At 53.0% G+C, this 25,182-nt stretch overlaps 1 long non-coding RNA gene across 6 annotated transcripts in view; it reads right to left on the reverse strand.

Moving 5' to 3' along the window:
- Positions 1 to 6,251: 6,251 nt before the first annotated feature.
- LOC129504380 (uncharacterized) overlaps positions 6,252 to 25,182 on the reverse strand; it is a 29,660-nt gene continuing 10,729 nt past the window's right edge. For 2 of the 6 annotated variants that reach the window (XR_008663343.1, XR_008663341.1), the window contains 3 exons: positions 23,659 to 23,870; positions 20,154 to 20,254; positions 6,252 to 11,286 (listed from right to left, as the gene is read on the reverse strand). This is a non-coding gene — a long non-coding RNA (uncharacterized LOC129504380). The remainder of the gene's footprint in view (positions 11,287 to 20,153; positions 20,255 to 23,658; positions 23,871 to 25,182) is intronic. The other 4 variants (XR_008663346.1, XR_008663345.1, XR_008663342.1 and 1 more) reach the window with 4 other exon arrangements.

Consider the following 25,182-nt stretch of genomic DNA (forward strand, 5'->3'; position numbering starts at 1 on the left):
TGGTCCTGGTTTTGGACACGGGCTAGGTCCCCCGCTTACCACGTGCCCCCCCGGGGAGCCTCGGGCCTCCTCCACGTGTGGGTCGCGCTGAGCCACTTTGTCGTCTCACCGAGTGCCAGCCCGCCTGGGGGGCACGAGCCGCGCAAGCCTGGGGACCGGCCGCCGCTCCCCTGACCCGACAGCACTTTCCGCCGCCCCCCGCCCCTTTCTGGGAACCCCAGCAGGCCAGGAGGGGGAGCACACTCAGCCAGAGCACGACGGTGTATTTTGAAGTCACCTAATCTTATGACTAGAGAATAACAAAATTGCGCGTAGTGACCACCACCGGCCGCAGCGCAAAGGGAACAAAGAAGCCATCGCAAAATCCTACCGAGGTATGTCGTCTTGAGTGTCTTCCTCCAAGGCCTCTGCTGCCTGCAACCCCCTGACAGTCCCTCTGCGCCCTGCAGCCTCCTTGCAGGGTAAGGTGGCGTCATCCCGGAGCCCCCTGGGCCCAGTCCCCCCTTGAGGCTTCGGAAGCTGGAACGGGGGCACCGGCTGCACCTGCCGCCCCTGGGGCCCCACCTTGGCCCCGAGCCACAGCGACCTGCCCCAGCGCTGGTGCCCGCTCTCCCTGCGAGGCTGCCGGGTCGCTGCCCAAGGAAGTGCTCTCGTGCACAAATCCTGTTTCCCTGCCCGCCCCTCAGTGGGCGGCTTAACCCCCATCCTCGGCCTGAGCTCCATCATCTTCCCACGGGGACAACGTTCCCAGCAACCTGGAGTGCAGCCAGCTTGCCACGGGTCCGCTCCACGTCTCCACGCCCCCGACCGCCCAGATTTCTGACACATTTGAGATTTTCTCAATCCTGCTAAAGCCCAACGAGTTCCAAAAACGCCTCCTGGACCCGTCGGGCCTTTAGACCCGCCTGATGGGACGCGGTTCAGCTTTGACAGGCTCGCGGAAAGGAAGTGACTTAAATCAGAAGCAGGCTTTTGGTGTAACATGGTCTTGTCTGTGTGGTAGTTTTTCTTCCTAGATGGTTCCAGAAAAAATGAATACTTTGTGAGTGTCTACTTTGGAAATTGTTTCTTTTCCCTTCTTTGTCATTCTCTCTGTGAATTCCAAGGGGCCACGAAAGAGGATTTTCCAGGAGTAAAAGGAAGAGAAGAGCCAGCGAAAGACTCCGCGTGCCTGGGTCTGTAGCATGTCACGCTTGCAGGTGAGCCACCGGCCAGCCAGCCACAGGGTCACTGTTGAAAGCTCCCCTGGCTCCTTGGCTTCAGGAAAATAAGTACCCTTTAGTTCTAAGATCCGTCTGAAAAGTTCTCTTTAAGATCCTGGTAACTGGGGGCACCTGGTGGCTCAGCGGGTGAGCGTCTGCCTCCGGCCCAGGGCGTGACCCTGGGTCCCGGGATCGAGTCCCGCGTCGGGCTCCCGCATGGAGCCTGCTTCTCCCTCTGCCTGCGTCTCTGCCTCTCTCGGTGTCTCTCACGAGTAAATAAATAAAATCCTGGCAACTATGTCAGAAACGACTTAGATAACTAGGCGGTTTAAGGCCAAACTTTTAGCATATAAAGTATTTTAAGGAGAAAAAAAAGATTTTTTAAGAAGGCAATTCCAAGGAAAGCAAAGACAACGCCTTGCAATGTGGGAAGGAGCTGAGTCGGACCCAGGCAGCCACGCTTCCCCGGGGCCGGGGACTGGGAGCAACACGATCCGAAACCAAAAAACTGACGCAGCAACTTTCATTCAAGGATCTCGAAGTTTCCTTTTACAAAGGGAAAACCACCCAAGAGTCCGTGCACGGGGCACGTTCAGGACTTTACCCTCGTCCTGGGAACCAGTTTCTTGGCCTCAGCATGACTGGCCCTCGGGGCTGCGACGCTTGGCGGTGGGGCAGCCCAGCACCCCCGGCCCAGCACCCCAGCCCAGCACCCCCCGCCCAGTGCCCCAGCCCAGCACCCCCGGCCCAGCACCCCCACCCAGCACCCCCTGGCCCAGCACCCCCGGCCCAGCACCCCCACCCAGCACCCCCAGCCCAGCACCCCCGGCCCAGTGCCCCCGCCCAGCACCCCAGCCCAGCACCCCCGGCCCAGTGCCCCAGCCCAGCACCCCCAGCCCAGCACCCCCGGCCCAGCACCCCCACCCAGCACCCCCTGGCCCAGCACCCCCGGCCCAGCACCCCCCACCCAGCACCCCAGCCCAGCACCCCCCGCCCAGCACCCCCGGCCCAGCACCCCCACCCAGCACCCCCAGCCCAGCACCCCCGGCCCAGTGCCCCCGCCCAGCACCCCAGCCCAGCACCCCCGGCCCAGTGCCCCAGCCCAGCACCCCCAGCCCAGCACCCCCGGCCCAGCACCCCCACCCAGCACCCCCTGGCCCAGCACCCCCGGCCCAGCACCCCCCACCCAGCACCCCAGCCCAGCACCCCCCGCCCAGCACCCCCGGCCCAGCACCCCCCACCCAGCACCCCAGCCCAGCACCCCCGGCCCAGCACCCCCACCCAGCACCCCCTGGCCCAGCACCCCCGGCCCAGCACCCCCACCCAGCACCCCCTGGCCCAGCACCCCCGGCCCAGCACCCCCACCCAGCACCCCCTGGCCCAGCACCCCCGGCCCAGCACCCCCCACCCAGCACCCCAGCCCAGCACCCCCGGCCCAGCACCCCCACCCAGCACCCCCTGGCCCAGCACCCCCGGCCCAGCACCCCCAGCCCAGCACCCCCGGCCCAGCACCCTCACCCAGCACCCCCGGCCCAGCACCCCCCGGCCCAGCACCCCAGCCCAGCACCCCCGGCCCAGCACCCCCACCCAGCACCCCCGGCCCAGCACCCCCCGGCCCAGCACCCCAGCCCAGCACCCCCGGCCCAGCACCCCCGGCCCAGCACCCCCACCCAGCACCCTCCGCCCAGCACCCCCGGCCCAGCACCCCCACCCAGCACCCCAGCCCAGCACCCTCTGCCCAGCACCCTGGCCCAGCACCCCGGCCCCACCCGACTCCACTAGTGCCACGTCCCCTTCCCTGGTCTGACCACCCTAAGGGCGCCGAAGGCCAGGTGCCCTTCGGCCGATGACGTGGTCCGGGTGAGAGGCGCTGTCGCGCAGGAGGAGCCGTGGGCCACCCCAAAAGCGCGGCCAAGCTGCCCGGAGGGGCGGGGTTCTGGGGCTCCAAGCTTGCGGCCCACCTGCAGCGCTGCCTGCGGGAGCCCATCTGGGCCCGTTCCTTGGGCTGCTGGGGTCTGGGAGCGCATCCACCAGCACTCGCTGTCGGCATGAGCGCTCCCTGCGCCCACCGGCCACGGGGCGTGCCTGGCGCTGGTCCCCTGGGGGCCACGGGGACTCTGAGCCTCGCGTCTCCAAGGGGCAAGTCTGTCTAAGGGGCCTGGACGGCTGCAGCCCCCAACTGCACATGCAGAACCACGGGCGACGCGGGGAGAGTCGCTCGAGGGCCGGGTGCGGTGGCGTGAGGAGCCCCAGGACGACTTCGCCAGGACGAGGAACCTTGAGGTCTTGTTCCCGGGTAGGTCCCTCAACTGCACTAATTTTCTTTGAGACCGTGGCTTGGAAACGGTTGCAACATATACTTTCGTGAATCGATTTACTTAAAAGATCATTTCATTTGCATCTAAAATTTTTGATGTGTCACTGCTTGTCTCTTGATCCGTCATAAAATGCCTGTGCCCTCCCACTTCTGTATTCACACCGGTGCGTGGCCTCGCTGATCCCTGCAAGTGAGTCAGCGAAACCAGGAACACGCTAAGTTGAGCAATGCACCACCTCAAGCGTTTTGGGAATACAGACAGGCGTAAAAACTCAATTTTAAACCACGGGCTCCGGAAGACACAAACCAGAGTGGGGCTGCGAGCTGGCGTAACCGGGACACAGAGCCGGCGTGAACGGGAGGCGCTCGGCTCCATACCTCTTCGGTGCACACGTGGTGAGTACGCGGGCGCCGGCCTGTGCTGGAGACATGCGGCTGGGTGGCTGCCGTGTGCGAGTGCGAGTGCGAGTGCGAGTGCGAGTGCGAGCGTGAGCGTGTGTTTCGCGGAGGCCAACAGGAGAACTGCGACGTGTGTGCAAGTAGCCACAGTGTGAGGCAGGAGGTAATCCGTGCTCCAGAGAGGAGCAGGCGAAGCGGGCCTTTGCGGCGTTCTGCAATTTGTGGTCCCGTGAAACGACAGAGCATCAGGTGTTCATCGTAAGAGCTGCTGTGGAGCAAGAAATGCCCTGAATGTAGGGTCAGAATCTGGGACGAATCCTTGTCCTTCCGTTTGCTGGTTGCGGACCTTCGAGGCTCCTTCCCTCATCTGCAAAATGGGAACAGTAGTGCCCGGAAGGGTGAGTGTGAGGAGCGTGATGTTGCCGCGTCCTCAGGGGAGTGTTGCAAGCCCTTAGGGTTAGGGAGCCACGGGCTAGCCCCGCGGAGGCCCAGGGAGAGCGGCCTGACTCCCCTGCCGCCCCATGACCCCGGCAGCACGGCCTTCCCGTCACGGGCCAGCAAACCAAGGCGGCAGCCCGTAGGCCTGCGTCCGGCCCGCGAGTCTGCGGGGCCTCGGCCCACCGACGGGGAGCAAGCCCCAGGGCCACGGCGTCCCGCGGCCGCCCCATTGGGACTGTGTGCGGGGGGACGAGAGGGACACAGACACAGGCAACGTGGCCCTTGCCGCCGGGCGGGGTGGATAACGTCACCATGAAGGAAAACAGTAACTTAATGTATTTCAAGGAAAAAAAAAAAAAAAGAACGAATGCAAATTCCTCTCCGCGGCATTCCAAGAAGATGGGATGAGGTAAGCTAAAGCAGGGTGCAGCAGGGCCAGGGCGCCGCGGGCTCGGGGCCTAACTCTGCGGCCGGGGCCGGGCCCCGATCCACACCCGGGCGGCTCCGATCCACACCCGGCGGCTGTTGGGAGGTCGCGCTGGGCTCGGCCACGGCGCCTGCTGCCCAACGGGGCGGCCTGGCCACGGCAGCTCCCCCCGGAGGAGGCCTTTTCTTCGTGGCCACAGGCTCACGTATCAGGGGAAATGATCCACTTTCATGCTTCACAGATTTAAAGTGTTGCTTTTCTGGGAGAGAACAGGGAAACGGACTCATGGGGAGTACGCGGCCGGGAGGGACGTGGGGAGAGCCCCCGGGCCCCCCCGTGGGCTGCCTGCGGCTTCGTCGCTGTGTCCCCGGCCGCGGACGCACAGGACATGCTATGTCTCTGTCTCGCAGATGACTAAGCTGAGGCTCGGTGACCCTTGGCATTTCTCCCGAGGTGTCTCGGGAACAATTATTCGCGTTGCTTTGTGAGAACCAGGCACCTTCACCACTCAGCGGTGTCCTCCCTGCCCAGGCTGCTTGCCCCGAGCACAGAGCGCCCCCTCGCCCCCCTGCGCCCCTCTGCTCGGCCTGCACCCGGCCCGCAGCGTGCTCGGCGGGCACCTGAACGAGCAGCGAGGGTGTCCCCGCGGCCATGACCTGCGAACCGGCGACATTTGACAGCAACTGTCAGTCATCTGCACGAGAGTCTTGCACATCCTGCACATCCTGCACATCCTGCACATCTTGCACATCTTGCACATCTTGCACGTCTTGTGCATCCCCTTGGCGCGCTCCTGCCACCTATCGCATGCCCACAAGACGAGGGGAAGGGGTCCATGATGAAGGGAGTTTTCACTTTGGCACGGGTGCAGGATTAGGAAGGTACATCTGCAGGCAGAAGGCGTCCTAGGAGGCCTCCCAAGCAGAGAAAGGCATCCTCTCCCCGTTATCTGTGGCCCTCCCCCACCACAGCAGGAGACTGGGGTTACGGGGATCCCCAGCCTCACAGCAGAGCCGAGCTAGGCGTTAGTCTATCTTTATGGATGATGAAAATAAGTCTCAAGGGCTAAGCAACCCGTCCCGGGCCACACAGCTGGCAGGGGCCCGAATGAGGCTCCGATCCACCCTCGCCTTCGGTCGGGCGTCCCCTACCCAGGGAGGCAAGCTGCGGGCGGATGAGGGGCCGCACTCCTGCTCTCGAGACGCGAGACGGGACAGTCAGCACTTGGGCACAGCCGTCCAGCCTCGGAGCGGGTCGGCCCCTCCCAGCGCCTGCTACTTCCTATTCTGGCCTTTTCCTTACACCCCATCTCCTTCGGGGCCTGGTCCACGTATGTGCTCACTGACAGAAGAAGAATATTAATATTGACCCCAAAACATGATATCGCAGAAATAAAACCAAAGTGAGAAAACACATCAAAATATCTGATTCATCCCCAAACAGAAAAGACTTCCAACTTGAAAAAACCTTGGCTTTATCACTTTATTAACACCATTTTTTTTATTAACACCATTTAATAAAAATCACCATTAAGCATCGATCATGTCAGCTCCATCCGGGACGTAGATATTATTATCCCCGTATGCAGCTGACGAGCTGAAGTTGGGCCCCTTGCCCCCGGCCGCCGGCCTGGCAGGGGCTAGAGCCGGGATCCACCCCAGGTCTCTCTCCGTAGGCCCCCTCCTTCCCACGGCCTCAGCTCCCTAGCAAAGAGCTGTTGTAGTTCCGGGGCCTCGCGTGCTCACTTCGCGGCCCCTCTTAAATACGCGGTGATGGGAAGTCTCAAGTCTGAGAAATCCAAACGGGTCCTGCAGCCAGAGCCGTCCTGGGGGGCCTGAGCGCCAGGGCGCTGCCTCCACTGTCCGCCGAGCATCAGGCCCTGCAAGAGCCACCAAGGCAGTGGGCAGGAGGCTGTGGTCGGGCCGGGGACAGTGGCCGGGGGGCAGGAGGCTGGGGGGGCCTGGCTCTGGAACACAGGGCTGGTGTCCACACCGCCTGCAAGAAGCAGATGGGGCGGGAGTCCGATTCCGCAGCAGGTCCTCAGGGCGCTGCAGGGCTGGGGGGTACAGGGTCCCTGGGCCCGGTGCCCCCTGTGGAGCTGCGTAGGCCCGGCCCCCCCAGTTCAATCAACGCTGAGCCTAGAAGTAGGCTGAGCCACCCAGGCCGGTGGCTCTCCGGCTTGGCCTGCGTCCACGTCCTCTTGTAGGCCTGTTAGGACCTCCTGGGCTCCCCCCCAGAGTTGTGGTTCCACAGGCCTGGATGGGGCCTGAGAACTTGCATTTTTACCAGTGCTTTGATGATGCAGATGCAGCTGGCCTGCGGGCCGCATTTTGGGAATCATCGTTACAGACCCACACTCAGACCTCGGCCCCGGAAGCAGGAAGAGACAAAACCAACTCCAGGCAAGAGCTTCCACGCAGGCGAGAGGAGCTGGCCAACACCTTCCTTACTCACAGCCCCGTCTGGGTCCTGCTAGGGCTCCCAGAGGCTCCAGGGGCCCCGCCAATCCACAGGCTACCAGCCTTCACTCCCCTTTGAAGTAGCCACGTGAAAAAGAAAAGAAAAAGGAAAAACTTGAAAGGACGATCTGAAGAGCAAAATAAGCCTCCGCAGCCTTCCAGAGGGCACCCCACGGAGGAGGACGGGGTCACCCTCCCTGCTCCTCCCCCAGGAGCACGCTCCGTGTCCCGAGGACCCAGGATTGATCCCTTTTCATGGGGGAGCCAGCTTGACCTTAGATGGGCCATTAACACGTTTTACAGCCTCACACTGGGTCACGTGAACTATATTTGCCAAGACGTTGGCCATAAAGTAAAGGAATTGACACATCTACTAAAAATATCGTCTCAGAAACTCTGACCATCCCGAAGACAAGCACCAAAATGAATGTACGCGTCAACCCATGGTAAGTCCCCAGTTATTTTTTCTCCTTATCCCTATGGTTTCTGAAAGTGCTTTTAACCATGCAAATGAGAGAGGCTGCAGTTAATTCTAGAATGTATTAGACGGCTGCTGGGATAGCTATTGATTTTTTTTTCATCTCAAAAGACATTCAATTAAGGAACACGAACAAATAAGTCATCACTGCTTCCGGCTTGAGCGGTAATTCGTGAAGGCTTAGGGGGTAGAGTGTGCAGAGGACTCTGAGCCTGGCCGATGTGTTACGGGCGGGAATACGGGTGGGAAACATCCTCTCCGTGAGGACTTTCTGCTTCAAAATGCCTTGATGACTTCACAGAAATAGCTCTGAGGAAGAAGGGACCAGCATCACAGGCCTGGGAGGCCCCTGGCTGAGTTCTCTGGAAACTACCGCGAGGCCGGGCCTCGTCCACTCACGGCTGGTCCGAGTCCAGGGAGACGCCTTGGGCCTCGGCGGCTCTGGAAAGGATCTGCTCTAGTTGGCGGAGACCCAAGGCCGTTTCTGCTGCTCCCAGGTCCCCTGAGAGAATGAGTCAGCCTCGGGCCTCGAGGTGTGGGCTGCGCCGAGGAGGCCTGCAGGGCCCCTGAGGATGCCCCAAGGCCTGCTCCCCACCGTGACTGTCCCTCCGGGATTGCAAGGGAAAGGCAGCCTTACGGGGAAGAAATGTAGTGTTTGCGCTCGAGGTATCCCGCGGAGCCTTCAGCCACACGCTGTTTTATTTAGTTCTCACATTAACCTTGCAAGACGGGCTTGTGGCCTCTTCTATTACACATGGAAAGAAACAAAAGGGCGTTCGGAGAGGCTAATAGGCTCAGCATCCCAGAGCACATTAGTGACAGAACCAGGTTAAGGACCGGAGCCCGTTTCATGCAAAGGAGCACTCTCCTCCATCAGATCCTTCTAATTAACTACAAGAAAGGGGAAAATTCAAAACAGCTACAATATTTATTTTAAGCCACTCGGACATTGAGCGAGGAACAAGACGCTCGCAGGTTTTCCCTGAGGTCAGGGGTGACTCCAACCAGTAGGTTCCCGGGCAACACGGCGAAGTAGGTAATGTTGGGTCCACAGACTTGTCATCTCCCAGGACCCCTGGGCGCTCAGCAGTTGAGCATCAGACTCCTGACCTCAGCTCAGGTCTTGCTCTCACGGTCCTGAGGGCTCCACGAGAGCCCCCGTAGGGCTCCATGTTGTGCGTGGAGCCCAAGTAAACAAACCAAACCAAGCAAACCCAACAAACCCTCCCACGTCCCGACCTGCTTTCCCCGCCGTCCGCGGCCTGCGTCGTCCCGGGCCGGAGCTCCCCTCCAGCGCCCGGAGTCTTCCGGACGCGGCCTCGTCCTCGTGTCCACTCGTCTGAGCAAGAAGCAGCCCACGCGGTCGTGGTAAGGAGGCAAAGTGCCCGGCTCCCAGTGCGCCCGGCCCCTCCCGCGGCCCGAGCAGGCCTTCCAAAGCGCCCCTGGGCCCGGCCTCTTGCAAAAGGACAGTGAACTGAGGGACGGGGCGCCACTCGAACGATGAGTGGGCTCAGGCTTCCGTGTTGCCTCTACCAATGTTCCCTCACCCCCGCGGAGCCGGGGGGCCTCTGGAGTCCCCGCGTGGAGGTTTGTTAGACTCTGACCTAACATATTCAGTTTCGATTCGGTGAGATTTCTGCTGCTGTGAGTTCTTCCAAATAAAGAGATTTAGTGTTTCCAGAAACAAGGTCCTGCCTAGAAATGCGATAATGCCAAGAAAACCCACTGGAGTCAAGGCAGCCATGGGACGTCCCCAAGTTCCAGAACCAAATGGAATAGCTTCCCCTGAACAAGTATTTCGTTAAATAGTATATGTCGCAAAGCCTTTTATGCAATGCAGAGTGGTCAAAATCTCTGTTCACACCTGCTACCTGCTCGGGGTTGTGGGATGCTGCTAGGTCCTGCCTTAGCCCGAGCACGTCCAGCCACAGTCACTGCGGCCTCGGGGCCCCGGAGTGTTGCCCTTGATGTTCAGTCAAAGCAAAAGGTGCAGAGCGCGGCCTCTACCTGCTCTTCTAGAAAAGTCGCTGGTGTTTGGAGAGGCGCTGGCGTGTGGCCACAGCGGAATGGCCTCGGAGCCTCCTGGGTGCACAGGGGCCCAGGGCCCCCTAGTCCCTGGGAGCAGTGGGGCGGGGGGAGCGGGGAGGGCAAGGAGGGCAGGGGGGGCCGACCCCTGCCTTCCGCACCCACCCCCCATCCCCCCGCCCCCTAGGGCACCATCAGCTGTGGGGGGGCCTCTGCCCTCGGTCCTCCCGGTGCTCCCAGGGTCGGGCACGGTCCTCCTGGTGCCCCCCAGGGTCACAGCTGGGCCGCAGGGACGGGCGGGGGCGGGGGGGGCACCAGGGTCACAGGGGCGGCGCCTAGCAGGCCTCACCTGGGCTCCTGCTCGGTGACCTGTCGGCCTGCGCTCCCCCCGTGGGTCCGCCTCCTGCCCTGGGCCGCTCCACCCCATCCACTCCGGTGGACGCCTCTGCTCACCTGTCCCACCCTATCAGCTCCAGTGAGTGCACCTGCTCACCCGCCCAGATGCGTGGGTCCAGGCAGCTCCTCGGCCACACGCCCCGGGAGCTCGCAGGCAGGTGGGAAGGTGGCCAGGGGCCATGTCCCTTGCCCACGTTGAGCCTCTCTGCACCATCGCCAGCGCAAGGGGAGCGGAGGACCGAGCGGTCAAGCACGAGAGTCTTGAAGTCAGAACATTCTGGGTTCAGGCCGCGACCCTGCACGTCAGGGGTTTCAGGGCATTAAGCCAATTGCTTGACCTTTCCTGGCAAATGAACAGTGGGGATAGCATCTCCCTTGCCAAGCGCCCGAAGCCAGGACCTGAGGGCCCTGGAGCTGGGGAGGCCGGGCCGCGGGGACCCGGGATGTGGGGACAGGACAGGCCCCTCCGCGGTGGCCTTGAGGGGCGGCGACGGCTGGCAGGCAGATGCTCAGCGACAGCAGCACCTTCGACCCTGCCTAACGCAGGTGGCTCCAGGCCCCTGTGCAGCCAGGGAGGACGACCCCCCTTCCCTAGCTGTTCTGTATCAAGGGAGTAATGCTACCTTGCAGAAATGCATTTTTTAAGGATTTTATTTATTGATTGATGAGAGACACAGGCAGAGGGAGAGGCAGGCTCCCCGCAGGGAGCGGGGTGCAGGACTCCCCCCCAGGACCCCGGAGATTAAGCCCCGAGCCTAAGGAGATGCTCAACCAAACCACTGAGCACCCAGGTGCCCCACCTTGAAGAACTTCTTAAAGGAAAATCTTGCATTTTTAATTAAATACATACCTTGGACTTTTCAAAAGAACACTGTAAAAATAGAAATGTATTTTACTGTAAGTTCATGTCAGGAAAAGCTAGAACTTCCGAGATGTAATAGGGTATTAGGCGAAAACAGGAGCAATATTATGCAGATGAGACATAATTAGACACAACGAGTAGACATGACTGTTACCAGCAAGGAGCTTCTTGAGCTGAGAGTCACGGGTGAGCCTGGAACCCGCGAGCCTTCTGAAACTGTGCGCACCACGGTGGGCGATCCCCGTCAAATCCCCGTCGGAAGGCCCAGGGGTGTCTTCATATTCTGAAAGGGATACACGAAACGGCGGTGGGGGGCGGGGGTTAGAACCACAGATCAAGACTAAAGAATCATTTAATTGTAGCAATTTTCCTATGGAATGCTACGAAAATAGACTATTTACAGTCCTCTAACCCTGGGTTTCTCACTGGCTTAGATAAAGGACAAGCTGAATTCTTGGCCTGCTGAGTCTGAAGATAGTCTGCAGCTTTCATTCCTCTGTAAACATGTGATTTTTCAATACATTTGGATTTCTCAGAAACTATTCACAAAACCTGTGCCGAGATCTACGGCCCCCTCGGTCCCACATCTGGGTGCCTTGAGCCGCGCAGTAATTTATGACCAGCCCGCTGGGTTGAGCCCTCCTCCCGTGTGACTAACAGGAAGGGAAGTTTGGCAGCAGCACAGTCTTAATGAATGAAAAATGCAAACCTTGCAAATCCCTCTGCATGTAAATCCCCCAGAGTCCTGATGCAGACACATTTCCAAAAAGCCTGCATTTCCAAGATGCAATTTACTGCTCTTAGAGGTTTGGTGTGAGCCACCCGAAGGCCATAGGCCTTATTAAAACAGAGTTTCATCAGCCAAGAAGATACAGTGATTTTTATGGTAAAATGGGAGAGATGTGTTGAAATGAGAAGCTTCAGTGAGAGTGAGAAGTCACATGTTATCACTCAGTGTGATTTGCACGCCAGGCCCGGAGAGCGAGCTGACCTCTGGTCCCGCACTGCTTTGCTGCATTCCCACTGCTGTGCCTTGAAGAAGGCTTCCAGCAAGGTGTCCCCTTATGTGGGGTTTTCTTCAGAAAAACAAATAGATTCTGAGGGAGAAGCTACCCCTGAATTCTCACTGCTGGTAGCCAGTAATTTATTTATTTATTTTTATAGATTTGAATTCAGTGCGGTGGAGACTGTGGGGAGATGCTGGGCACAGAAAGGCTGCTGCTTTGCTGGCATATGGGAAACAGGCGCTCCTGGAGTGTGAGGCTGCTACTCACCCTAGAAATGGGACTGCATTGCCCCATGCAGGATGCAAATTATAGCAGGGATGCAGGGGCCGTTATTTAAAACTCTTGAGGCCAATGTGTTTCAGAATTTGGAATATTTCAGATTTTCTAAAGGTTAATATGGAGCTTATACTCTACTCCTCCGAGAGTGTGGGCAGCACCCCATAATCGAAGAGACTCCACTTTTCCCTTTTTTGAACATTATTATTTTTTAATTTATTCATGAGAGACACACATAGAGAGAGGCAGAGACACAGAAGAGGGAGAAGCAGGCTCCCTGCAGGGAGCTGGACACAGGACTCGATCCCGGGACTCCAGGATCACGACCCGGGCCGAAGGCAAGCGCTCAACCGCTGAGCCCCCCGGGCTGCCCCTCTTTTTTGAACATTAAAGAACTGGTCAAAGTCCCACGTCCCAAGGTGGGCACAACCGCTACGAGACTATAGTTCTCCTACAATCATATTTAAGAGTAGGGAGAGAAGGACATGGGTTTCTCCTCATGGAGAAAAATTCCTAGAAGCCCCAAGGAGACTCTCCCCCAAATGCTATTGTACAGAACTGGGCCTGAAATATATTCAAATGGGAATTCCAGACAAGAATTCCTTCCCTGCACTTGGGACGGACATGCCCTCCCTGAGCACACGGCTGCCACAGCTGGACAAAGAAAGAGCCTTATTCGAGGACTGAGGAAGGAATGGTGTCGGCTGAAGCGACTAATGGCAACAGCGACCCGGATTATGTCAGAAAGCCAAGGCAGGATCCTAGTTCCTAGGGCAGGAACAGCAGAAATGGCCAGGCTGGCATCTGATCAGAGCGTTAACCACCTGGGACCCTAATCTCTGCTTCCCCTGAGAAGCCCCTACAGACACCGAGACAGGCCTGCGCCTCAGGCAGACGGACTTGTATAGCCAGGGGGATCTCTCGCCCTGCGATGGGCTTGATAGGAGGCGGTGGGGTGCACTCTCAGCAACATAAGGGTGGGGAGTGAAGGTGGGAGAGGTCAAGGCGGGCGAGTAAGAAATGAAGCAATGAAGGCACAGTTATGGTCTAGACCGGGGGGCAGGGAAGTGCGGCTGCTGGGCCAAATGCAGCCTGTGGCCTGTTCTGTAACGAAAAATGTTCAGGGACACGATCATGCCCGTTGGTTTGCGCCTTGTCTCTGGCTGCTCCTGGGCTGCAACAGTACAGCTGACTATTGGTGAGCGGGTCACACGGCCTGCAAAGTAGTCCTTTACGGAAAATGTTTTACAGATCCCTGCGTTAGAGCACCTCGCCAAAGCAAGGTGACGAGAGACCAACTGTAAGGCAACATTCTCCGTTCTCAGCTCAAGGAAGGGTCCAGGAGGAATGAACAGGGATCACAATAGATGGGCTGCATGGCAACAGGGAATCTAGGTTAAATGTCCTAAGATCTGGGCACAAGGCCATAGGCATGTGGGAACTTGGAAGAAGGCATAGCTCGATCCCAGAACTCACTCCGGGACTGCAGGATTAAACAGATGACTTGGGTGGGAATTTAAAATGAAAGCCAAAGTAGATGCACGGTTCTTTCTTTTCTTTTTAAAAAAAGATTTTATTTATTTACTTCAGAGAGAGTGAGACCACAGAGTGGGAGGGAATCGCAGACTCGCCCCTGAGCAGAGAGCCTGATGCAAGACTCAGTCTCAGGACCCTGAGATCCTGACCCAAGCCCAAGGGAGCCACTTAACCAACGGAGCCAGATGTGTGGTTCTTCCAAATAGGCTTATGCAGAAGGGAGCAGGGGAGGGTGTGTGTGTGTGTGCGTGTGAATGTAAATTAAAAAATCTGAAGGCAACTACCCCATAATTAGGGTGAGAACCCCACAGATGAGCAAGCTACAAATCCGGAAACCCCGTGGTCAGTAGAGGTTTGCAGCACGGGGCCAGTGCTTGGACGCTGTTTGGGATAAACCTGCGAGTCAACTAAACAGTGATCCTTCGCTGCTTTGGGGGAACCTGGGGCTATTGAAAGGATTCCTGCCTCAAGTCAGAATCGTTCTGGGAAGTGACCGGAACTGAGCCAGGTGGCAAGAGACCAGCAGCTCATCAGAGTGTACTGGGGTCGCTCAGGAGGGACACTAGGTGGCTCAATACACCACCCCTGGGAGTGATTCCCTGAAAGTGTCAATCTACAGTCACCACCTTCTACATTAGCACTAAGGGAAAGACAATTATTTTCCAACTCTCTTTTGTCAAGATTCCCTTCTATTTGTTTAAGTACAACATCAGCTACCTCCCACTTCCCCACTCTGTATTCTAATGATGTCGCTGTAACCTGTTGCAAGATTATATTTTAGGTTAATGTTTCCTGGTGGCAGCTGAAAAGGCACCTTGATATCAATATTAAAAATACTTGGAAATTGCATTGTAAGATGGGCTTCCTGTAGACCATGAGTCCACCCCACGGTGTGGGGATCATTACAGCTCCATCAAAGAGGGTGTTCCCTTCCGGGAGGCAGTGTCCTTGCCTCTTCCTGTTCATCTGCAGCCCAGATCTCATAGCAAAGCCTCCCTAACCCTCAGAGAATTAGAAACACTTGGCTTGAACTCCCAGAGTCATGGCTTATGTGAGTCCAGGCCCTCCTAATTTTTTCCCAAGAACTCCTGGCCTTTTAACCTCCTGGTTCCCTCTATCTTTGCTCCTACATCTGTCTCTATAATCTGGATCTCATCTTGAATATGAGTTGAATTGCATCCCCCAAGAAAGATGTGTCCCTCCAGGACCTTAGAATGTGACCTTATTTGGATATAGGGTTTCTGCAGATGTAGTCAAGTTAAGATGAAGTCATAAAGGTGGATTTTATCCCATAGGACTGATGTCTTTTTGAAAAGGAGAATTTGGGCACAGGGATAGACTTGCAGAAAAGGCCCACGAAGTCAAGAGACACAGGAGAGGAGAGCCATCCATAAGACACGGGATGCCTGAAGCTCCCGGAAGCCAGGAGAGATTCTTCTCCAGCGTCTTCAGAGGTAGACTAGCCCTGCGGACACCTGAATTCTAGACTTCCGGGCTCCATAACTGGGACACAATACATTCATGTTCTAAGCAATGTGGTTTGTGGACATAGTTATAGCAGCTTTAGGGAACTACTACGCATGGCCCACAGGCCGGGCTCAAAGCTCTGCCCGGGCCCTGGACACCAACGTCCCTGCTCGTGCCAGGCCTCCCCTGAGCGTGCCAGTTAGGGTCCTCGGAGCAGCCGCCTCCCAGCCCATCACCGGACAAGACACGGTCAGTCACACCATCCCCCACTCCATGCCTCCCTCCCTGGCATTTTCCTTGTCCTCCTACATCTTCACTTGCCACCACCCTGACTTAAGTCACTATTGACTTTCTGTAGCAGCCACCTAGTGGGATCTACCTGCTTCCCGTCTTGCCCCTCTAATCCACCCTCCACACTGTAGCCAGCGTGATCCTAAAACACACAAATCATCCACCATGCAAACTCCTAAGACAAGATCTAAAATCCCTAAACCGATCCAATCTTTTCTCTGGCCTGAAACCCTGGACAATGTGACACTCCAGTCACGTGGAGATCCTTTAGCTCCTCAGCTACTCTAACCCTTCCGCCCCCCGCCCTCCCCCCCCCGCCCCCCGCCCCCCGCCATTGCGTGTGTGTGGTTCCCCTTCTTCCAAGGGCACACTCTTCCACCTCCTCGCCTGGAGAACTCCAACTCACTCATCAAGTCCGACTGAAAATTCCCCTCCCCCAACCAGGGCACTCCCCGAACTGGGGGCCAGGCCCAGTTTCTGGCTGCACACCCCGTACCTCTCCTAGCGTGGCGTTCAGCCCTGGAAATGCCTCGTTCAGTATCCACCTCCCTCACTAGCATAGGAACTAATCCCCGCTTACAGCATAGTCCTCACGCCCACTACAAAGGCCCGCATAACCTAGGTACGTAAGAAACATTTGTAAGAATTCATGAATTGGACCACAGAGGTACCTATTTGTTTATTCACCTCATTAACCTAATCCATTTTAGGAAATACTGTTCCATTTGGTAAAACTGACCTCCTTGCCTGGGATCCACGGCGGTCCGGAATCATCCCACCTTCCTCATCAAGGCTCCCTCTTCCCCTCTGGCGTCTGGGCCCTAAGGACAGGGTTCTCTCCACTGGAATGCAAGATTCTGGCCTCCCAGCTGCCCCAATGTGATCACCCTCAAAGCCCCGCTCGGGTTCAACCTCTTCCAGGGGACCCACTCTGCCTCTGCAGCTAACTAGCACTGTTTCTCCCTCCTCTGAACACTTCTAACAGCACTAAAAGTCTGGACTAGTAATTTTGTATCTAGTGTTCATGGTCTTTGTGTTTTACCCTTGTGTTTTTCAAATATTAACCACTATTTTCTCCCCAGATTTTCCCAATTATTTCCTTTCCCTGACCCACTAGTCAGACCTGAGCTCTGGCCGCAGGAAAGGAAGCAGGAGAAAATAAATCTCTGAGTTTTGTGACCCAGAAGAGTAAATTTCCAGAATGATTTTACAAATTAGATTAAAGAGAAGAAGAGAGGAACAAACCAGGTCCCGCAGACCAGGTGGAGAGAAGAGTAAGGATGGAGAGGCGCTAAGCAAGAGACACCAGTGGATCCCAGAGGGTTTCTCCACCTGCTTTAGGGCAGAAGCCTGGGAAGGAAGCAAGTCCTCTGAGAGGTGTGGGAACCGGAAGCAACAGGCATCTGCAGGATGCTCACTGCACGGAGCTCCAGGGAGACAAGAATACTCCAGAAATCTGTCTTTAAGTTGTATCTGAGCAGATAAGGACATGAGTGTCACAAACATCTCACCTCAGTTGGCCAAGAAAGAAGCAGAATAACTCCTGGGCCCATCAGGCATAACACGGGGGTATCTGAGAGATTTGTAGGATCTGAAAATGCCACACAGACTCTTTTGGAAGGAAGGATGTCTCAGTGGCAATCTGCATGCAGAAACAACTAGAACAGTGGATCTCTCATGGACAAATGATTCAAGGACAAACAGATCATTTCCCAACATCCTGGCACTATTTACACCCTCTAGAATTTAGGCAACCTGGAAATTAACCCTACTGAACTGTCAGCTTCTTGATGGCTGAGATTTCATGAAATTTCCTTTTGGCATCTCCTCACATAGTGGCATCTTTTACCAGAAAGGCCAATGAATAACTGAATAAACCGTGTTCCCTGGAAGGAAATTCCAGTTCTCTAATTAGAGTCTCCAAGAGAAATATATTACTAAGCCAACTCAGTAATGCCCTGAAGTCTAGGCAACTACACAATGAACGTGGGAACCCAGGAAAAAGACGATCTCATCCCACGGTGAAGAGAGAAGGCAATGTGAGCACGGAGAACCCACCGGCTGCTCCTGGAACAGAGACTGGTGAATGTGTGGGGGCCACGCGTATCAGGATTGTGCCCCTATTATGGACCGTAGGCCACGGAGCGTTTGGCAGTGCTGGCCATTTCAAGTAGGCCTCAGAGTTCCTACTTTTCTCACAGACACCAGAGGAAGTGGACCAAGTGCCTTTACTGGTGATCTCTCTCTATCCTGTTGGTAATGCATGAGTTTCCATCAACCTACTAAAGATTTTTATTTAGGTATCTAAGTGCAGAGATAAAAGAAAGGGGGAAGAAAAGAAGGATTTTTGTTGGAAAAGCACTAGTGCATTAGTGCTTAAGTTTAAATGACCTTAGGAAAAATTTTAAAATTTAAATGACCTTAGGAAAAAATTTAAAAATAAATCCTGAGAAAGTACGAACAGGTTGTATTAGTTTTATACTCCACTGCAAAAATAGCATACAGTTATGTGGTAACTGCATGAAAAATCCTAAGGTATGAAATAATAGGATAATAAAACCTTGACTAGAAGGCAACACCATTTTTGGAAGTCACTAGGAATGTACCCATTTTAAACATGTTAATTTCCTTTTTTTGGCCCCAAAGAGCTCACAACTGTGACAAGGTAATAACGATGGTTTTGTTTTACTCTTTGCTCATCGCCAGTTTCAACTTTTTGTCGTGTGACCAACAACCTGAAAACTTATCCAGGAATTTAAAGGTGTAACTATTTCCAGATAAATATATCAGTGAGGAAATCGTTGAATTAACATTTCATAAAAAGATAGAAAAGGAAAGAGAATCTACAGTGAAACGTGACTAAACCATTATAAGTTGTACAAAATAAGTTTTAAAATGAAAACAGTTGGACACTGGATTCAGGAAAGCATACTTTTTAAACTGGGGGTGGGGGGGTTGGGGGTGAGAGGAGGACGCTGGAGGTCCGAGGTGGAAGAGCCAGCACTCACAAACCACCCCCCCCCCCCCGCTGAAGCAAAACTCTGTTAGGGTCTCCCTTGGGCACTTGGACTTGCACCTTAGACTCTTGCTCCTATTGGGATTCAGTGTCTCCTTTCTCTCATGCTTCCTGACCTCAGCTTTTTGTAGTTTTATGGATCTAGCAGTATCCAGATCCTTAGCGGCTTTGCCTTCCATGCTTTCCTGATCTGTGAAGGCTGGGATGAGGGAGAGGCTGCTCCCGGTGACGAGGTCAGTGAAGCCAAGGAGTCAGCAAAGATCACTCATTCACATGTGCAAGAGCAGTTCTGGGCTGAGGCCTCAAGCAGTACAACTGGGTTCCTCACCCTTCCCTCCTGGGTCACCGGAATTATATCTGCTGTTCTCCATAGTGGTCATTCCGTTTGGTTTGCAATTCAGCTTTGGCCCTGGCTGCAGATTTCTGACACCTCCTAGAACCCGGCTCAGTGCCTCCCACAAGCATACCTGTCACCAGCTCAGCCATCTGACCACACAGTCCAGCCTTCTGGGTATTGGGCAACATCTGATGCCCCCTCAACACCCCAGTTGCTGGCTGAGTATGCTCCTAGACTGGGTGAAACTAATCATGCTGGGGTGCACGGAGCAAAGTTTTCAGATCTGTGAAGGCACAAAACTAGAAGAGATGGCTAATATGATGAAGATGTTTAAAAGCTCTTGAGAGATCGGAAGGCTAGCTCAAAAGCAACAGAATGAGATTTAATAGCCTTGAGTTTGGGCTCCAAATACCATCTCGTAAATGCAGATGATGGAAAGATGGCTTGGCTACTTATGTGAAGAGACTGAGGTGCTTTTGTTGATCATAAGGTCAGTGCGATGTGACTTAGCCACTCAGAAAGCTAATCCTCCTGTAGGCGGCACTAATAGGACTGTGTCCAAATCACGCAAGGCGATGACCTCAGTAGTCTCACCTCCAACTAACTAGTCGAGCAACAGCTGACTACTCAGCCATGACCTCCACTCTCCAAGAGGGTCATTGGCAGCCAGACAACTCGGGGGAAGCAGACGGACAGAGAGGCATGTGCTCTCCGCTGTGTAAGGAATCACTGGGCGACCTCAGCCAGAGCGGTGGCTCTACATCAGTTCAAACTCTTTTGATTCAGCAAAAAACGTAGCTGGTTTAGGCAGAGACGGGGTCACGAATCCTCGGGATGACAGGGCCGCCATCCTGGTGAGACGCAGGGGCTGGCAGAGCCAGTCGTTTCTTGGTAGCATCTGCTCTGATTCATTGGTGCCCACAGAGAACCAGCTTTAAATATTTTGAATATCACCCCTAGAAACAGGAGCGCCTCATAGGATCCAAGGTAGGAACGTGGCTGAGCTTTGGGAAGGGCTGGAGCCAGGAAATGGAACGTCACCAGGAAGGCTGGCAGCACTGGCTCTCTGCTCCTCCCTGTTGCTCCGTTAGTCTTTGTCTGTGTGAGACGGCTTCTCCAATTCCTAGTCTACTACGCCCCAAACTGGCTTTCTCATCATCCCAGCCCCAAGTTCCCAATAGAAGGGATTCTGTTTGGTGTAGCATGGGTCAAGTACTTACCCCTAGCCGTCAATGTGGCCAAGTGGATCGCGTCCATTGGACAAACATGCTGCTAGAAACTCACTCTCGTGAATTGAGACGGGGATGATTAATGAATCAATCTGTAGGAGGCAAGTACCCAAAATATTTTGTATCAGTTTTTTAACTTTCTTTGGTGTCACATGGCCCTTTGAAAAGTTGAAGAAACGTTTATTTTCCTCTACATAAAAATACCCGCAATTTCATTTATGTTTGCAGGAAGTTCCTAGAACCTTGGAATGAATCTGTGAATCCCCAAATAAGAACCCCTGGTCCAGATAGTGAAAAACTGAGGGGAAAAGGTATGAATATCTGCCTTCAAACAGCTGAAGAACTGTTGGAGGAGAAGACTAAAATATGTAAATGTATGTGAGTAAGAAGATTAAAATGCTAAGACTATCCAGTGGAAAAGGGACAGTCTCTTCAATACGAGGTGCTGGGAAAGTTAGACAGCCACGTGCAGAAGAATGAAACTGGACCATTCTCTTACACCAGACACAAAGATACACTCGAAATGAAAGATGAAAGACCTAAATGTGAGACAGGAACCCATCAAAGTCCTAGAGGAGAACACAGGCAACACCCTTTTTGACCTTGGCCACAGCAACTTCTTGCAGGATCCATCCATGAAGGCAAGAGAAACAAAAGCAAAAATGAACTATTGGAACTTCATCAAGATAAGAAGCTTCTGCACAGCAAAGGATACAGTCAACAAAACTACAAGACAACCTACAGAATGGGAAGAGATATTTGCAAATGACACATCAGATAAACGGCTAGTATCCAAGATCTATAAAGAACTTATGAAACTCAACAGCAAAGAAACAGACAATCCAATCCTGAAATGGGCAAGAGACATGAACAGAAATCTCACAGAGGAAGACATAGACATGGCCAACACGCACATGAGAACATGCTCCGCATCACTGGCCATCAGGGAAATACAAATCAGAACCACAATGAGATCCCACCTCACAACAGTGAGAATGGGAAAATTAACAAGGCAGGAAACAACAGATGTTGGAGAGGATGCGGAGAAAGGGGAACCCTCCTGCACTGTTGGTGGGAATGTGAACCGGTGCAGCCACTCTGGAAAACTGTGTGGAGGCTCCTCAAAAAATTGAAAATAGAGCTGCCCTACGACCCAGCAATTGCACTGCTGGGGATTTACCCCAAAGATACAGATGCAGTGAAACGCCGGGACACCTGCACCCCGATGTTTCTAGCAGCAATGTCCACAATAGTCGAACTGTGGAAAGAGCCTCGGTGTCCATCGAAAGATGATGGATAGAGAAGATGTGGTTTATGTATCTAATGGAATATTCCTCAGCCGTTAGAAACGACAAATACCCACCATTTGCTTCGAGGTGGATGGACCTGGAGGGGATTATGCTGAGTGAAGTCAGTCATTATGAGACATTATATGGTCTCATTCATTTGGGGAATATAAAAGAGTGAATATAAAAAATAGTGAAAGGGAATAAAGGGGAAAGGAGAGAAAATGAGTGGGAAATATCAGAGAGGGAGACAGAACATGAGAGACTCCTAACTCTCAGAAATGAACAAGGGGTGGTGGAAAGGGAGGTGGGTGGGGGTGGGGTGACTGGGTGACGGGCACTGAGGGGGGCACTTGGCGGGATGAGCACTGGGTGTCATACTATATGTTGGCAAATCGAACTCCAATAAAAAATATACAAAAAAGATTAAAATGGTATAAAATTGAAGATGTGGTTCTCTTTGGAGAGAGTATAATGTGCAGTCTTACTTTTTTGTGTGTTTCCCAACTATCCTACCAAGAATACATATGTTTAGTTTTATAATCAGATAAAGCATTTTTTAAAAAAGAAAAATAATTGATTTCAAATGCTTCAGACAGGGTTTAGAATAATGGATGGAATTGGCAAGAATACAGATTTTTACTCGGTGGTACTGATTGTCTTAGGAATAATTACCATGTCCCTAAATCTATCCTTGCCTTCCTATAACCTATTTTGTGTTAAAACAAGTCAGAGGATGTCTCTCTGCTCAGAACCCCACGATGGATCTTGGGCTCACTCAGAGCAAGAGCCACAGTTCCTGCATTTGCCTACAAGGTTCCATATGACCCGGCCCCTCTTCTGTCTCCCACCTCATCCTCCTCTCCTGCAACTGTCCCTCCAGCTTATTCTGGTTCTTTTGCTCCTTAGATGTCATCGCCTCCTTAAGTCTCTGCAAATGGCCTGCTCTCAGTAAGGCGCACCCTGCTTTAAACTGCATTCCCTCCACCCTCTCATTACTCTTACTCTCCACCCCCGTTCTCGTACTCACTTCCTTCTTCTCATATAGCTTATCACCTTCTAACGTGCTGTGTCTGTTCCTATATGTTCTTGCTTATCATCTAATTCTCCTCATATGAGTGTAAGCTCCGAGAAGGCAGCAGATTTTTTTTTTTTTTTGCAAGGAATGGCCCAGGGCAGTGGGCCCCAGATTTTTTTTTTAATTAAAAAAATATTTTTTTTGATTTGTTCAATCCTAAGTACCCAGGAAAGTGCCCAGCTAATCGTGAACAGTCAGTAGACATGTGTTGAAGGAAAAGAAGGAGGTGAGGAGGGAGAAAAGACCTGAAGTGGTCATCAAAGACAAAGCAACTCTCTCACAGAAAGAATTCCTGAAAAGAGAGAGAAGTTTGGCCTGGAAAATTGAAAGTTTACTTTCAAATCTTAAGTTTCTACATGATAGGACTCTTCTTTCACCATAACCCAGATTTTTACTTACTTAAATTCATTACTTGCCAAACTTCTCAGACAGAAAGCATTTGGTTATGAGGAAGAGAAACCACCCAGGTTATATCAAACAAAAAGGGAAGTTTTACTTTTGCTCATAGACTCTCATGGATCCCAAGGGCAAGAACTCCAGGGTGGCCCCTTGAGAGGCTGCAACCCGGATTGTCTCTTTGCCTTTTTCTGGTTCTTCTGGAGTTCTTCCCTCTCTTTCCCCAGAGGACATAGCCTTCCTTACCAGGGAGCTGCAGGACCTCCCAGCTCCAGGGCCCACCTCTAACTAATTAGAGTCTCCGTCTCAAATCCAAAGCCTTCAAGAGTGAATCTGATTGGCTTGGCACAGCTTATCAGTTTTTTCCCCATATGTCAAAGGGTCCCCTCGGCTGTCACCAAAGGCAACAGCATTAGAGAGTGGAACCATGACCCAGGAAGCCACCCTGGTGGGTCCCAGAGAAGCACAAGAGCTGAAGAGGCAAACCGGCTGGCGTGCCAAGGCACCACCCCTCTGGAATCAACGGCATTAGCATTCTCAACAATCTAATTTCATTTCCCCGGCAATTTCCTGTCTGGAAGAGGTTGCTGATTTCTTTGAAGCTAAAATAGGCACATCCCTCACTTATAAAAATAATAAGCAGCTTTCTGAGAAACTTCTGAGGAAATCTTTTACCACCTGGAAAAGCACAGTAAGAGGAGTTCATCTCCCAGAGTAAGAGGGACAGAGCCTTTACCCTGAAATAGACCTTCAGCCTATCGCAGATTTCCACGCCATGGGGGCACCCGAGTGCTCAGTGGTTGGGTGTCTGCCTTCGGCCCCGGGAGTGACCCCGGGGTCCCAGGATCGAGTCCCGCGTCGGGCTCCCTGCATGGAGCCTGCTTCTCCCTCTGCCTGTGTCTCTGCCTCTCTCTCTCTCTGTGTGTCTCTCATGAATAAATTAAAAATCTAAAAAAAAGATTCACACCATGATCACAGATGTATATATAGTTGTTTTTTATAATAAGTAAGCTTTTTTTAAAATTAAAGTATAGCGTAAATACCAAACACCAATTACATTCAGCTTGATGAATTCCTGAAAGGAAACACTCCTGTAACCAACCACCTAATCAAGAAATCAACACTACCACACTGCCCGAAGAAATTTCTCCCCTGCCCAGTGCTTAGCAAAGGGAACCATCCTCCTGACTTCCATAGGTTAGCTTTGCCCACGTGTAAGTGTTTGGCCCTTTGTTCTTACTGAGTTGCCTACCTTGTTGTTGTTGTTGTTTTGTTTTTTTTAAGCAGCTTTACGGAGGTATAACTGATATGCAGTAAAGCACATGTATTTAAAATGCACAATTTGATACATTTGTACACCACAATCAAGCTAGTGAACATATCCATCCCTCCCAATCCCAACTAACCATGGATTCACTTTCTGTCATTATCGATCCATTTGAATTCTCTAGAATTTCTATAAATTGAATCATGCAGGGTGTCTTTATTTCTACTGAGGTTCTTTCACGCAGCATAATTATTTTATTTTTTTAATTTTTTTTAATTTTTTTTAATTTATTTATGATAGTCACAGAGAGAGAGAGAGAGGCAGAGACATAGGCAGAGGGAGAAGCGGGCTCCATGCACCGGGAGCCTGACGTGGGATTTGATCCCGGGTCTCCAGGATCGCACCCTGGGCCAAAGGCAGGCGCCAAACCGCTGCGCCACCCAGGGATCCCCAGCATAATTATTTTAAGATTTATCCTATCATTACATGGATCATTCCTAGTTCATTCCGTTTTATTTCTGAGTAGTATCCCATCGTATGGATATACCACACTTGGTTGATAAAACCTCTTAATTGGCATTTGAGTTGTTTCCAGTTTGGGGCTATTTAAAATAAAGCTAGTAAGAACATTTTTGCACAAGACCTTGAATTAACATATGTTTTCATTTATCTTGGATAGATATATCTGGATCCTATGGTACATGCATATTTAACGTAAACCACCAGAATTTCTTCCATTTTACACTCTCACAAGCAGTATGAGAGTTTCAGTTGCTCGGTCTCTCACTAACATTTGATGTGATCAATCTTTTTAATTTTAGACATTCTAATAGGTGTATAGTGATATCCCAATTGATATAGGAATTTGCATTTCCCTAAAGATCATCTTTTGATGTGCTTGTTATCTATGTGCCTGTTTTGGTTAAGTGTTGTACAAATCTCATTTTTTTAAAAAAATATGTATTTCTTTTACAGAGAGAGAGAGAGAGAGAG

Source organism: Nyctereutes procyonoides, unplaced genomic scaffold (assembly GCF_905146905.1).
Source record: "Nyctereutes procyonoides isolate TBG_1078 unplaced genomic scaffold, NYPRO_anot_genome, whole genome shotgun sequence".
Classification (NCBI taxonomy): Eukaryota; Metazoa; Chordata; class Mammalia; order Carnivora; family Canidae; genus Nyctereutes; species Nyctereutes procyonoides.